The 15,285-nt window shown below is 39.0% G+C and overlaps 1 protein-coding gene across 2 annotated transcripts in view; it reads left to right on the top strand.

Moving 5' to 3' along the window:
* Positions 1 to 15,285, top strand: part of doc2b (double C2-like domains, beta) — a 364,239-nt gene that overhangs the window by 141,623 nt on the left and 207,331 nt on the right. The window lies entirely within an intron of this gene.

The following is a 15,285-nucleotide window of genomic DNA, read 5'->3' on the forward strand; positions in this document are numbered from 1 at the left end:
TGCTCTGAAAAACTGTAAAATACTGGTGTATGTATGTGAAACCTTTAATGAAAATGCATGTGAATCTACTGGTTTTGCACTTCATATGAATGAAAGTATTTTACTTTAATTTTAGGGTTTTTGTTTGGCAGCCGCTGCTGCCAGTAATTTGACCGTTTTTTTACGGTTTTATTTTTTACAGTGTGACTATGAGCAGGAGGTCGCAGGTTCCAACCATATGTACAGAGTCTGGAGCAGGAAGGACTGACAGCTGCATCATTACTCGTTACAAATGTATCAGAGCGTTAGATCCTCTGCACTGTCTCCGGGTTTGATGAAGCTCCTCATCATTGAATCAAACGATCAAGATGATCTTATAAGAAGATTCCGCTGCTCCTGTTCTGCCTTTAACTCTGAAAACTTCACTTCAACATAGAATTTATCATAGTTCGTTCATTATCTAATATTTTGAGTTGGCTGAACTTTATATATTTAGTCAAGGTAATTGAAAAATGTATGCTACACCTGCCAACTAAAAAATGTGTTGAAATTTGTTGCTAAAACATTTTTAGTTAGATTAATAAACTCAGAAGTGTTTGCTGTACATGTCAACAGAAAAACACTACTAAACTGAACATTTTTTATAAAAAAATACAGAAAAAAATATTAATTGGTTGTAAGTATATAACATTTTACGTTTATTCAACTTATTCAATTGAGTTTTGTTCATACAACAATAGTTTAATTACCTCAACAGTTTTTTTTTCAATCATTGTGAGCTTAAATAAGTCTAAATAACAGTTATTTAATATATACAGGTATCTTCAGCATATTTAGCATATTTTTGAAGAACTGTCAACACTGACAGCATAATACTGCAGTAGAACAAGAGTGAACTCTGTAGCTTCAAGACAACATACTGTGAGCACGAGGAACACAGAATAATGGTGATTTGCTCTTACAGCCTACAAACACTGAGGCCTGGCAATCAACACATATGTTATATTACTGCACGACTAGGATAAGGTAGCTTTGGGCAACAGACGACACAAAGATGGTAAGTAAAGGAGAGGCCACACCCAATATGCAAATATATGGTGCCAGGAGCCTTATGGGAAAGCTGTATGAACCAACATTGTAGAAAGAGCATTGACACGTGTAGTAAATAAAAGTTGGTTGAAATCACATTTTTTCAGTGGCTCAACAAGCATTTTTAAGTTTTCAGGTTAAAGTTCTCTGAACTCATTTTATTGAGTTGAACTGACCGGCAAGTTCACTCAACTTGATAATATTATTTCTCCTGACTAAAACACAAAATCATTTTTTTAGAGCACACTTTGACAATTGCAGTACTGAAGTTTCCTACATTCCTACATGACTTGGTTTCATTGAAAACGTTGTACATTTCAATCTGATTATCACACCAATCACACCAGGGCTCAGTTCCATTTTCTTTCCACTGATCCACAGGTGCCAGACGTATTCTCCTGGCCAGTTCAGACTCAGGATATAACCTGTAGAACCTGAGAAAACCATCAACTATAAACTGGTCAAAAGACGACAAAAAAAAAAAGCTCAGGGAAGCAATTATAGAATAATGGAGCACATTTCCCCTTTTTGTAATTGCTCAGTGGACGCTATGTTTTCGTTGACGCCTGGCGTTATTGAGGAGGATGTCTGGGACGGCTCTGGCAGGAAAAATAAATCGATTTCTCAAAACAATAATTACGGTGTAGCAATATGCCCCCTGTGTTGTCTTGATGCTGTCCTGACAGTGCATTTTATTGTGTGCGAGCGGCGAAGTGAGGCTTATAAACCACGTTTGGACATAATCAGCGGGTTACGAACCTCTGTAAACAGCTTAATGCGGCAGATTGGAACTGACTTCACTTTCTGGGCTCTCTCTCTCTCTCTCTCTCTCTCTCTCTCGCTAGTGTGTGGGTATCAGCGTGCGAAGCTGTCTAATCACTGAGCGGTGATTGTAGGAAAGAAAGCTTTAACTTACTACTCAGGCATTTAGCAGACGACATTTGTGACACTGTATCAAATTAAAGAATGTATGGAAACGATCTCAATCTGATGCCCTCTCTGATAAATGGCAGAGGAACTTCAGAGCAAAAGAAAACCACTAGAGGCTGCTGTATATTTCAGTAGTTTTCCATTTCAGTTTTTAGCCGTAAAAAACTCCACACATTTTGGTGAAAGATAACTACAGGATTTTTTTTAGCATATTATAGTTTTAGAGTTTTTAATGCAATTGAAATAGGATTATGTAACTTTGAACAACATACACTGTTTTTATTAGGGCTGCAACAGCGTCCAAAAATATTAGTTAAAAAAACTCCAAATGTTGTCAGTGTTATCTACAGCATATGTTCATTTGTAACTGTAATGCTCTATGCCAGGGGTGTCCAAACTACGGTCCACGGGCCATTTGCGTCCCGTTTCCTTTTTTGGAGCGGCCCGCGAGGTATTTTAGAAATAGAATGAAAGTTGGCCCGCTGTTAAGCAGCTTTTTATAATGTGAGATTTAAAGTTTGAACGCTAGGTGTCAGAAACGGGCCAAAGAGAGTGAAGTTGTAGCGCAGAAAAACGGGCCAAAGAGTTTAAAAGCGGAGAGGGTGCACATTTCTAGCACAGAAAAACGGACCAAAGAGTCTAAAAGTGGAGAGAGTGCGCATTTCTAGCACAGAAAAATGGACCAAAGAGTCTAAAAGTGGAGAGGGTGCGAATTTCTGGCGCAGAAAAATGGGCCAAAGAGTCTAAAAGCGGAGAGGGTGCGCAGTTTTAGCGCAGAAAAAGGGCAAATGAGTCTAAAAGCGAAGAGGGTGCGCATTTCTAGCACAGAAAATCGAGCCAAAGAGTTTAAAAGTGGAGAGGGTGCGCATTTCTAGCACAGAAAAACAGACCAAAGAGTCTAAAAGCGGAGAGGGTGCGCATTTCTAGCACAGAAAAATGGACCAAAGAGTCTAAAAGTGGAGAGGGTGCGCATTTCTGGCGCAGAAAAACGGGCCAAAGAGTCTAAAAGCGGAGAGGGTGCGCAGTTTTAGCGCAGAAAAAGGGCAAATGAGTCTAAAAGTTGCCGTAATTAAGGAGTTTAATATTAAGAGACATCATGAAATGAAACATCAAAAAAAAAAAAAAAAATCTTAGTTTACACAACACTGTCAAAGATAAAGATAGTAAGTCAAGTAAAATGGTGTGTAAATGAAAGTAATCAGGAAAATTTATTATATAAAGTGGTATATTTCATTATTTGTTTTATTACAGAGTGTGGCCCGTGACTTCAAATATATTTCTCCTTCTGGCCCCCAACAAAAAAAGTTTGGACACCCCTGCTCTATGCAGAGTGCTGGTGACAGAAAGGCAATGAGTAAGTTGTATAGGCTCCTGTTAAACTCTACCAAAAGCATGATGGGAAATAATCTCAGAAAGAATCTAGATGCAGTCTTGCAAATAGTAACCCTGCAAGATTCCCAGTCTTTACAAAATCTTAGTCTGTGACTAAAAAGTCTGTGACTCTTCTTTAGATGTGAGAGGGTGGCAGACTTTAGCTTTTCAGAGTCTTTTTGAAGTCATCTAGTGTATGGTTAGCTTAACCCTTAGAACCCTACGGACGGATTTTACGTCCAAAATCGCACCTTGTGTTCCCTTCACACATCAACATAATCCATATATAGTTAGAAAGGGCAGAAGTTACTCTTTCTAAAAATAGTGATGATGATCCCAGTGCAGTAAAGCATCTACAAAAACCTATTGAGAAATCCATTTATTCTGGAGTAAAAGAGATCATGGCATGTGGCTGTCTGATATAATTACTGTGTTATAAGACCTGAAAGGGGAACTGACAAAAATAAAGAATAAAACACACAAAAACAGCCTAGGGTCCAAAGGGTTAAAGTGATTTAAATCCCATGTTCAGCTGTTTCTCTCATTCTCACAGAAAGAAGAGAGGGAGGGCATAGCAGAAATAATTACTAACTAAAAAAATAATAAATTAACCAATTATTTTAAACAAAAATTGTCAGATTAGTTACTGTCAGACTACACAAATCAGTGATCATTTTATTATTGCCTTAAACAAAAAAATATGTAGTTTTTTTTATTCTGCTTAAAGGGTTTCTTCCATATATTTTTTTCCATTCGTTTTGAAATTTCTAGTTGTGGTCTTTAGAATGAATGAATGCCATGTGAACTGTTTTTCTTTTTTTTCTTTTTTTTTGTGAAATGAAGTGCTCCATTGACCCGGTATAACAAGTTTTATTTCTGTCAGGGGGGGTTGGGGCTTGCGCTTGCTCATGGCTCTTGCTCATGAATATTCATACACACATCAACAGCACTGCAAGGCAGTTAATTGCACAACGGTTAGAAATGTTTATAAAAAAGACATTTTAACATATGTTACTTAACAACATGTGTAATGCCTTGCTAAATGAAGTTCAGCCACTGACCTAGTCTGAGAGTCTTTGTAAGACGCCAAATACACCGGAGATCCTATGTAAACCTAAAGAGGTTGATAGTCCAGGTCCATACATCTACCTATTTCAATTGTACTTTGCTAGTGGTGTTCCATAGACAAATTTCAACCATTTGTTACTTAGCTTTGAATTTCTAGGCAAAGCATATAACACGACCGCTGCGCTCCTCCAATGAACGTCACCTCGCTTTGCCAAACATTCACACAAAGCAATCCAGACTGTTCTCATACAGAGTTCCCCAATGGTGGAACAAACTACCTTCCACTACCAGATCAGGAGAATCTCTCACTATCTTTAATAAACTCCTGAAGACAGAGCTCTTCAAAGAGCACTTACTCTCCTAACACTTCTAACAAACTAACTACTTCTAACCACATTTACTTCTTCCCCTCCTTCACTCCTCTGTATCATTATTTCCCTTTGACCTCCTTTAGATGTTTTACCTTTAACTTCTATTACTTTTGTACTATTGTAAGTCGCTTTGGACAAAAGCGTCTGCCAAATGTAATGTAATGTAATTTGCATAAATAACACAGGAAAGAACTGCCATGGTGTGCCAAGTTATAGAAAAAGGTAGGAATTGAAGGCGTACCCACAGGAAGCGGAAGTAGATGGCATGATTAAATTGACAACCAAAGTAATAAATAGTTAAATAATAGTCTCAAACATTGGATAGAGGTGTATAATAATAATAATCTTATTATTACCATTGCCTCAAACAAACAAAAAACAGCAAAAAATTAAATGTACAATAGCTTATTCCTTGATGTGAAACTTATAAAAGGTTTAAAATCCTGCGGAACGGCTGAGTCAACCTGCTACACTCCTCCCTCTGGCAGTAGGTTGCTGTGGTGAAACCTGCTGGACGCCAGTTGTCCCGGCCTAATCATGACTCATGATTGTCACCACACTCCAGGGCCACCATTGTTTGTTCTGGTAATGCTGGCCAGCACACGCGTTCGCAATCAGGCCACCGGCGAGAGATAGTAGAAGAGGTAGAGGTAATAAAATAACTGTTACATCTGTTACACTAGAGATTCTCTAGATTCTCTCTCTGGTCTCGCTCATATCGTTTCATCTCTTTCATTTTCTTGTCTTAACTGACAACCCCATGTTGTGGCGGGCAGTGTTTTGAACTGGCTGAGCCGCCGCCGCCACCACGAAGGAAAGGTACGTTACACTCAACAGACTAAATAATGCCTCCCTTCCCATGACATTTTTTTTTCTCTTTTGACAGCCAGCAGCAGGCCCCATGCCCACGTTTTAATGTCACGCTAACATTATCACACTTGATAGACATGCTTGCGAATAAATCTGCTCCAGGCTACGTAAAGAGAGACTCTTTCTTCGCAGTGCCACCATTGTTGCCATTGTTCCACCGAAAGCACACGCCCACACGCGCTTTAAAACACGTTTTATTCCATTCGTTCACGCGCGAGCCGTGTTTGACAGCCAATCTGCAAATGTGTGGCTGAGATCAGACAGCTGATATATTCAGATCCTGAGATCACCTCCTACTTGGTTCAGGCGGGTCTGACTCCGCTGCCCCGTAACGCCACCCCATGAAGGTCCATCTCTCTTCTAATTACTTACTGACTAGAGAGCAGCTCTCACTAGCTCTCTCACTCACCGGGAAACCACAGACCTGCTAATCTAACTCACTTTGATATGTTTAGTTTAGTCATGTTTATTTCGGTTGAAAACACATATACATACACATAAACAGAAATGTTTTCTGTTAATAAGCATATCAACAACACAAATATGAACCGAAAAGGTATAGGCTGAAGCTTTGGCTTATTTTTGCCTATCCTTTTTACATTATCTCACATTCTATATTCCATTATTTTGCAAATCAAAAACATAAAATGAGTCAAAAAAAAAAAAAAAAAAAAAAAAAAAAAAAAAAAAGCCACACATTCCATATTTAATCACTGTTCATGTTTATAGGAGTTTACTACTTTTCTCTTTTTTTTAAATTTGCTGAGTGAACTACACATTTTCAATTCATTGTTAAAACCATTCCACAAAGTGACCCCCCTGACTGATACACATCTATTTTTTATATTTGTTCTTGCTCTTATTTTTTTAAACATACTTGTTGCTCTCAGCTCATACTTATTCTCTCTCAATTCAAATAGCTTCTGAATACAGTCAGGAAGCGAATTGTTTTGCACTCTATACATTATCTGTGCAATGTGTAAGTCAACTAGATCAGTGAATTTTAGAGCCCATAAATTAATAAATAATTTGTTTGTTGATTCATAGAAGTCTGCTTGGTTAATAATTCGTATTGCTTTTTTCTGTAGCATGAAAATTTGATGCGTGTTAGTTTTATATACATTTCCCCATACTTCCACACAATAGGTCATGTATGGAACTATGAAAGAACAGTACAGTATAAATAATGATTTTTGATTCAAAATATGTTTGGTTTTATACAGTATTGCAATGGTTTTAGAGATTTTAGTTTTTACATTATTAATATGTGGTTTCCAACATAATTTATGATCAATTATCACACCCAGAAATTTATTTTCATATACTCTTTCAATTTCAACATCATCTATCCTAAGTTTAGCTTCATTTCTGATTTTTCTGTTACCAAATATTATAAACTTTGTTTTACCTAAATTCAACGATAGCTTATTGATATCAAACCATCTCTTTAAAGTACTCAATTCTCTTTCGACTGTATTCAGAAGCCATTCCAATTTCTCCCCAGAACAATATAAGTTTGTATCATCAGCAAATAATACAATTTTTAATAGTTTTGATACTTTACAAATGTCATTTACGTACAATGTGAACAATTTGGGTCCTAACACTGAACCTTGAGGAATCCCACAAGTGACCTTCAATAAATCCGATTTACTATTGCCTATTTGCACATATTGGTATCTATTTCCTAGATAACTTTTAAGCCATGAATATGCTATACCTCTCACTCCATATCTTTCCAGTTTCTTTAACAATATATCATGATCAATAGTGTCAAATGCCTTTTTTAGGTCTATAAATACTCCAACAGTATATTCCTTCTTATCTATTGCTGTAGCTATTTCTTCTACTAATTGCATCACTGCCATCGAGGTGGACCTATGTTCTCTAAAACCATATTGATGATCACTCAAGAGATTATGCTTTTCTATAAAGTGTTCAAGCGTTCAATATGCACTTTGGGTTGCCAGTACCTGTGAAAAAAAAAAAATCCCACTCTCCTGTGGTGCATATGGACTTGTGGACTGGTGGACTGGTTTCTGTTCTATTGCTCTATGTTTTTATATCGTAGGCATATATATTATATAGGTTTTTAATAATTTTTCAATGGCAATTTCTACCTAGGCTACAGCTCTTTCTTTATTACATGATACTCTGCAACACTGGCTGTTTTTTCTGCTGTTCAGCAGGTAATCACTGAGCTTCAGTAAGGTTTAACCATAGCTGGGTAGTAGCAAAATAGAGTTTAGCCTTTCGATCATTAATATGTATATATATATATATATATATATATATATATATATATATATATATATATATATATATATATATATATATATATATATATATTCACTGATCAGCTGCCACTGTCTGTCGATCTGGCAACCTGTTTCAGCACAACATGTAGGGCACAAAACTCTATCTAGTGTTTGGAAATTGGACTCCTGTAGTCCAGTTTCACCCATGCACTCACTCACATTTATTAATGGTTATTTCTTTAATTACACTATATGCACAAAAAGTATTGGGACACCTGCTCATTCACAGTTTCCATCGAATTAAAAGGTATTATTTGAGGATGTTGGATGATCACCATCCCCCCTCATGTCAACACATTGACCACCATAAGTACTGGATGGAGCACCATCATTCCAGAGAACACAGTGCCACTGATCTTTTGGTGCCATTGGTTCATCTTTATTTTCTCCACAGAGTCCTGTCTGTTCTATTGGGAACACATCTGTGTGAACAGTGGGTTGGACATATAGAGTATGTCCACCAGATTGTTTCAATTCCTTAGATCTAACAGAATCTTTAAACCTTCCTTCAAACTATACATGCATGTGGTGAACTATGTGAATGAAGTGCTTTTTGATTATATGGTGTGAACTTTGCTTATGCTAATCTGACTGTCAGCCATACTGTCCTGCATGGTTTAAATTAACCTTGTGGCCCATATCCAAGCAGGCAGCTTTGGATTTGTAGCAAACGTCAGGCCTGTTGCAACAAGGCAAGCAAACCAATCCCCTGCTTAGGGCCCCGAACTGACCTGGGGCCCCCAGACAACAACTGGTTATGAACTGAATGCAATGACAAACTTTGTGAGCGCCACTTCTGTGTCACATTCTGTGACAGTCAATGCAGAAAAGTACAACGGCACTTTTATTAGAACCCCCCTCAAGTGGGCCCCTCCTATTAGATGCTGAGAGTAGCAAGACTCTAGCCAGGTTCATGATTCCTGCAGCCGGCAAAATATGAAACTTCAGAAACTTCATTTAATTAGGAATCCAGAGAAGAAAGGAGAGAAAGGAAGAAGTAGAAAAGAAAATTGATCATTTAAAATGGTAAATTGCTAGCTATAGGGATGTGGCGAGACACTCATCTGACGAGACGAGACAATATGAGACACGATACTGGGTTCACAAGAACGAGACGAGACGGGATTTTAAAAATATTTTAAAGAAAACTTAAAAATTAAAAATGCTTGACGAGAAATATTGTCACTGTAAGGGGTCAGCCAGTGCTGCCAACTGCCAGCAGGGGGCGAACACAAAAATCGCCCAAGAGGTAATCAGTGCAAACAAGACACACCTGCAGGCACTGGTATATAAGGCCAAGGAAAGCAGCACACTCTTGCCACACCTTTGTAGAGGGGTGACCGGTAACATAGGGTACTGAAGAAAAAAAAAGAAAAGAAAAGAAAAGGAAAAGAAAAATCTCAAAAGATCTCAAAAGAAAGCTAAAAAGAAAAAAAAAGATCTCACAAAAAAGAGAGAAGAACAAGAGATCTAAAAAAAAAAGAAAGCAAAGGATTACAAAAGAAACAAAGAGATCCAAAAAAAATAAATAAAAAAATAAATAAAAGATCTCAAAAGAAATAGACATCTTTTAGCAAGTCTGTCTTAAGTTCCCTTTTTAGATTGTTTGCCTTTCCTTTGTTTGAAAAATGCCATGTGGCATCTCCTTTGTTTGGTTTTCCCGCCTTTTTTCCTCCTTGGTTAAGAGGGTGTAATTCCAGCGGCTACCTGTCCTTGCCAGTGGCGCAGGGGTGCTGGCCCAGCTCTGACAAGGTTGTGAGTTTGAGACCATATCAACTTGGGTCCAGTCCTTCACAGTCACGTGACAGTCACGTTTTAATCTCCTGACCCCCCTAACCCCTAATGCTAGCATGAAAATATATGGGCATATATGTTGATGTTAGCTACTTTCAATACTAGTAATGAACAGTTAATGCAACTTTTTTAGGGGGGAAGAGTGGGTCTGTTTTGCTTGGGGCCTCAAATGCCCTGAAACATCCTTGGTTCTACTGTCATGGTCGGTGGATTGAGTCGACCCACTTGAGAATCAGGCGGACGTGAAAGTTTCTCAGTTTTGTGTGTAGCGCATCAGCTCCAGAGTAATTAGTGCTTCCTATTCACAGGACTCAACGCTTCAATTTGATTACCGCTTTCGATTTTTGTGAATTAGCCGGGATCCCTAATGAAGCCTATTCGCGTCCCTTCCTCCTGTGTGCCTGTGGGAAATCCACCTGCCTGAGAGCTGAAACTGCTGCCGACTCAGCTGGGGACACAAAACATAGCAAAACAAAGCAAAACTAAAAAAAAAAGAATCATTTCATGTGGGCCTCATATTCCCCAGGCACCTCACATACACAGTGGATTAATACTGCATGCAGAGGGGCCGGTTGCCATGTTGCGGGATATGTTTTGGTCTCTACACTACAGTGTCCAGATCCAGATCTCAAGGCAGCCCTTTCAGAATAGGCAGGAATACCCCAGTGTCTGCTGCACAATGTTTGCGGCTTTGTTTCTTATGAAATTTCAGCTTCTTTTGACAGCTGACACCTGGTTGCCTCCAGTTTTTGGTAGTAATTTCACTGGTGACATGAGGAGTGTTTTCTGAAGAAGCTGCTGGGAAGACTCAATTTTAAGGTGCATCTGGAACTGGAGTACAAGATTTTTTATACTTGGGTTTGGCACAAGTGAGGCAAGAGCAGACCAATGGCTGTAACCACCTAATAATGTATAGAATGAATTTGTGTAATGTGGGGCTTATATTTATACTTTTGCACATCACTGTATTGACTTTTTTTATTAGTTTTGTACTCCTTAATACTGCAATTTGTTCACCATGGTGCCAAATTACATTGTACAAATTTTGTACCGTATTTTATGATCTGGTGCTCTATCATAGAATTTCTATTTTGTGGTCTATTTTCATACATAAGGTTCATTCTATTTAAAAAAGCGCATTTTAAGTGACAATAGTAAGGAACAGGGGTGTTGTCATGTTTTACTTCTAACTCCAAATCTTCTAAAACTGTTTATTTGGGTGAGTAAAGCGCTTCCGGTTATCTACAGTAAGATCAGATTTCCCATATTTTCAACAGCCCGGTTAGCAGCAGCTCTAGCAGTGGTTAGCAGCAGTGCTAGCATCAGTGCTAGCCCTGGTTAGCAGCAGATCTAGCCGCAGTAAGCAGCAGCTCTAGCAGTGGTTAGCAGCAGTGCTAGCATCAGTGCTAGCCCTGGTTAGCAGCGTAGTTAGCAGCAGCTCTAGCAGCGGTTAGAAGCGCTGGTAAAAAGCACTACACTGAGGAACCCTGAGTGGTCCGGTAAGCCAGGGCACTATCAGTTAGCGGTTCGTACCACATAGCTTGTTTTAACACAGTAAACATGCAGGCTACAGTCCGATGTACTGAAAAAACTTCACTGAAACTTCTTTAAAACACCTCACTTCAGCAGAGTGGCTTTACTGCTTCTTACAACCTGACTTGTAAAATTTACACATAAGACTCCCTGGATTTTAGGATGCACTGTCGATTTTTAGGACAATTAAAGTATATTAAATGTGCCTTATAGTATAAAAATTCACTGCACTGGGCTGTGTGATGTACCCTAGAGAGGGGTACCCTGTTAGTGGTATTACGTGGTATTAAGTCTTTGCTCTGCCTCCTTTATGAGACACTTTTGTTTTACACATTCTACAAATATGTGAGTTAGATATCTGCACATGGAGCGGACTTTAACTCTGGCTTTCAACTCTGCAGTCATGATTGGGCCATGAGTGGTTGAATGAGAAACTGCAGGTTCCTGTGACCAAGCAAAAAATGAATCATATGATCTAACCTTTCTGGATAGACTTGATATATCTGTCATTTCGCCTATTGCATATTTGGGCTGAAAATCTGCCAATACTAATACATAGCTGATTAATAGACATATTAATTAATTGATTAATACTCGCCTGCATACAAATACAACAGCTTAAATCACGTAGACCAGTTTAGCCACAGTTTAGCTGTCAGGAAGTGCATGTCCATTAACTGAGTGCATATCTTTTTCTTCATTGTCTGATATCTGAAGTCCTGGGGTCCCCAACAATATGGATTTTTGCAGTTGCAAGTCATCGCACTCATTTTAATTCATCAGCGCTCTCTGCCTCCTGTGGCTATGAGCTCTCTTAACGCTCGGTCCTCCAGCACAAACAGGCCTCATTTAAATATAGCGAGACACTACATCTCCGCCGATAAACATCACTCTTACCTCCTCCATTATTCTAAATATCTCTCACCTCCCAAATGACCCAGAATGCTTCTTTGACAAATGGAAGATGTGCTAATTCATAGCCATTAGCGAGATTTATGGCGTAATTGGAAGCGTTAAGTCAGACCCGTCAAATGGCCGTATTTGAGGCGAGCGAGGCGCGGGGGCTGGAGCAAAGATGAAGGCTTGAGTGTATTACCCTCACAATACGTCCAAACAGAAGTGTAGCCACAGCAGGTCGCTGTCCCAGTCAGCCAAGCCCTCGGGTTGCCTAGGCAACCATCGCGTCTGGGAGCAAAGAGCAGTCTGCTTGGATGGAGAGACCTGCTTAACTGTCTGGAAATCATGCTCAAAATGCTCCCCACCCACCCCCCCACACTGCATCTAAAGATATTTCTAAAAAAATATTTAATAATTCAGGCAGATATGGTGGTGTGTGATGGACAGGTAAATATGGTGTTCTCCACCATATTTACAGGCTTTGGTGTGGTCTTTATGGCTTTGGAAGAAAATTAAATGTTCAATGCTTAAGAGTGTCGTATGTCTTTTTTTTTTTTAATGGGGAGGGAAGCTGATAGGCCTTGGTATTACTCAGTGACAGAAAAAACATGGACGCTGCCATGTTGTCAAACTTGCAACCAGAGTCTGTACAGTAGAGACCAAGAACCAAGAAGCTTTGCCAAACATTCACACAAAGCAATCCAGACTGTTCTCATACAATGGTGGAACAAACTACCTTCTACTACCAGATCAGGAGAACCTCTCACTATCTTTAATGAACTCCTGAAGACAGAGCTCTTCAAAGAGCACTTACTCTCCTAACACCTCTAACTAACTACCTTCTACTACCAGATCAGGAGAATCTCTCGCTATCTTTAATAAACTCCTGAAGACAGAGCTCTTCAAAGAGCACTTACTCTCCTAACACCTCTAACTAACTACCTTCTACTACCAGATCAGGAGAATCTCTCGCTATCTTTAATAAACTCCTGAAGACAGAGCTCTTCAAAGAGCACTTACTCTCTTAACACCTCTAACACACTAACTACTTCTAACCTCACTTCCTTCTTCCCCTTCTTCAATCCTCTATCCCTTTATTTCCTTTCAACCTCCTTTAAGCCCTATCTAAAATGTTTTTACCTTTAAACTTCTATTACTTTTGTACTTGACTATTGTAAGTCGCTTTGGACAAAAGCGTCTGCCAAATGTAATATAATGTAATGTAAAAAGAAGAGGCAGAGCCAGACACGCCTACTCATTTGGTAGACCCGCCCCCTTTTCCTAGAACAAGCATCTCAGCAAGCCTTCATTGAGTTTACTGCACAGTCTAAAGGACCAGACGCAAAGCGATAATGTTTAAGCAGTAATTCTTAAACACTTAATGATTTTACCACAAATCCATTTACATTTCCCTCAAAAATAACAGAACCAGGACTGCTCTTTTGCTTTGTTTAGAACTGAGAGCTATAACTGTAGCTATTACTGTTCATTTTAACCCCTGAGCTGCTGTGAGAGAGTCAGCACACGCTGGTTAAATAAAGACTAGATGAAGAAAAAATTGTCTTTTAAACAGTGTAATTGGACTCAGCCCAGCCCTGGAAATAAATTAGGCAAAAAACTGTACTGTACATGTACTGTGTTCTTGATTTCTAGAAATACGCACCAAAAGTCACGGTTATCTCAGACACAGTTAAACACATACATAGCGGCATAGTGCACGCTCCCGAGAGGGGGTGCTTTTCCTGGCGGGGGTGCTGAATTCGGCCGTGTTTGAGTTCAAAAGAACTGTGCTTTGGCCCACCTCTTCAAACAGACCGTGCCCAGATTGCAAAGATTGCATAGATAGATAGATAGATAGATAGATAGATAGATAGATAGATAGATAGATAGATAGATAGATAGAGAGATAGATAGATAGATAGATAGATAGATAGGTAGATAGATAGATAGATAGATAGATAGATAGATAGATAGATAGATAGATAGATAGATAGATAGATAGATAGATAGATAGATAGATACTTTATTTATCCCGAAGGAAATTTAGGCAAGTGTGAGTGTGAGAACACCCTGAGATATATTACCCTGAGATATATTACACTGTTGATGCATTGTACAGTCATTGATGTCACCAGATAGAGAATCTAATCTAATATAAAGCCAGTTCAAGATTTGTTTTTTAAATGTTCAACCTGCCCTGATCTCAGTGGTGACATATGAGACATATGAGTTCCCTGTAGCTCCTTATTTGGCAACCCATCTCAGCCCTACTGTACACAGGTAGCATTCCCTACGCTTATCTTCCAACAGGCATGACTTCCAGCTGGGATTTCTAGCGCTATCAATGAAACGAGCTTCTCTTAATCTCACTTTAATCTCACTCCTGCTTATGCCAATATTGAAGCTCTCTTTTGCTTTGATTAAAGAGAGGGCTTAGATCGAACAAGCCTGCCGCGGTTTTAAAGGAGAAAGCCTCAGGTGCAGAGTTTTCCCCTTCCAGAGGTGATCAATCAAACTCCGCTGGCGGTGCTCTATCAGCAAAGCATCACAGATTATAAGCCATCATATGCGCCTTAGGACCGGCGCTGTTTGACAGATCGCATAATTTTGCTTTTCTTGCTTGAATCAGCTAATTCCCCGGCCTCTGGCTACGAAACTCAAACTCAATCATTTCTCTCTGCTTTTCTGCTGCTGCTGCTGCTGTTGTTGTTGTTGATGTTGTTCTTCTGCATGCTGCTAAAGCCTGAGCAGAAGTAAATCGAGGAACATTAAGGAAAAATATCGAGGCTGTTGCTGGAGAATGCAGTAGAGTGTTGTTCTGCAGTGCGGTGGAAGTATTAGTGTGCTCTCCATATTGAGTTATATATCATTCGATCTTCTACTAAATTCTTTTTTTTACTGTTCTGTTCTCCCATGGATCTTTAAGACCGTGGTGTTTCTGCTTGTTTTATTATTTCTTCTTCAAAAAACTTCAAATCTTTGTTCTGCCATCTCAGGCTCTTTACAAAAATATGTGGTTTCTTCAAATTATTGTTTTTTATGTCTGTGAAACAGATACTAGCATC

This window comes from Astyanax mexicanus, chromosome 1 (assembly GCF_023375975.1).
Source record: "Astyanax mexicanus isolate ESR-SI-001 chromosome 1, AstMex3_surface, whole genome shotgun sequence".
Classification (NCBI taxonomy): domain Eukaryota; kingdom Metazoa; phylum Chordata; class Actinopteri; order Characiformes; family Acestrorhamphidae; genus Astyanax; species Astyanax mexicanus.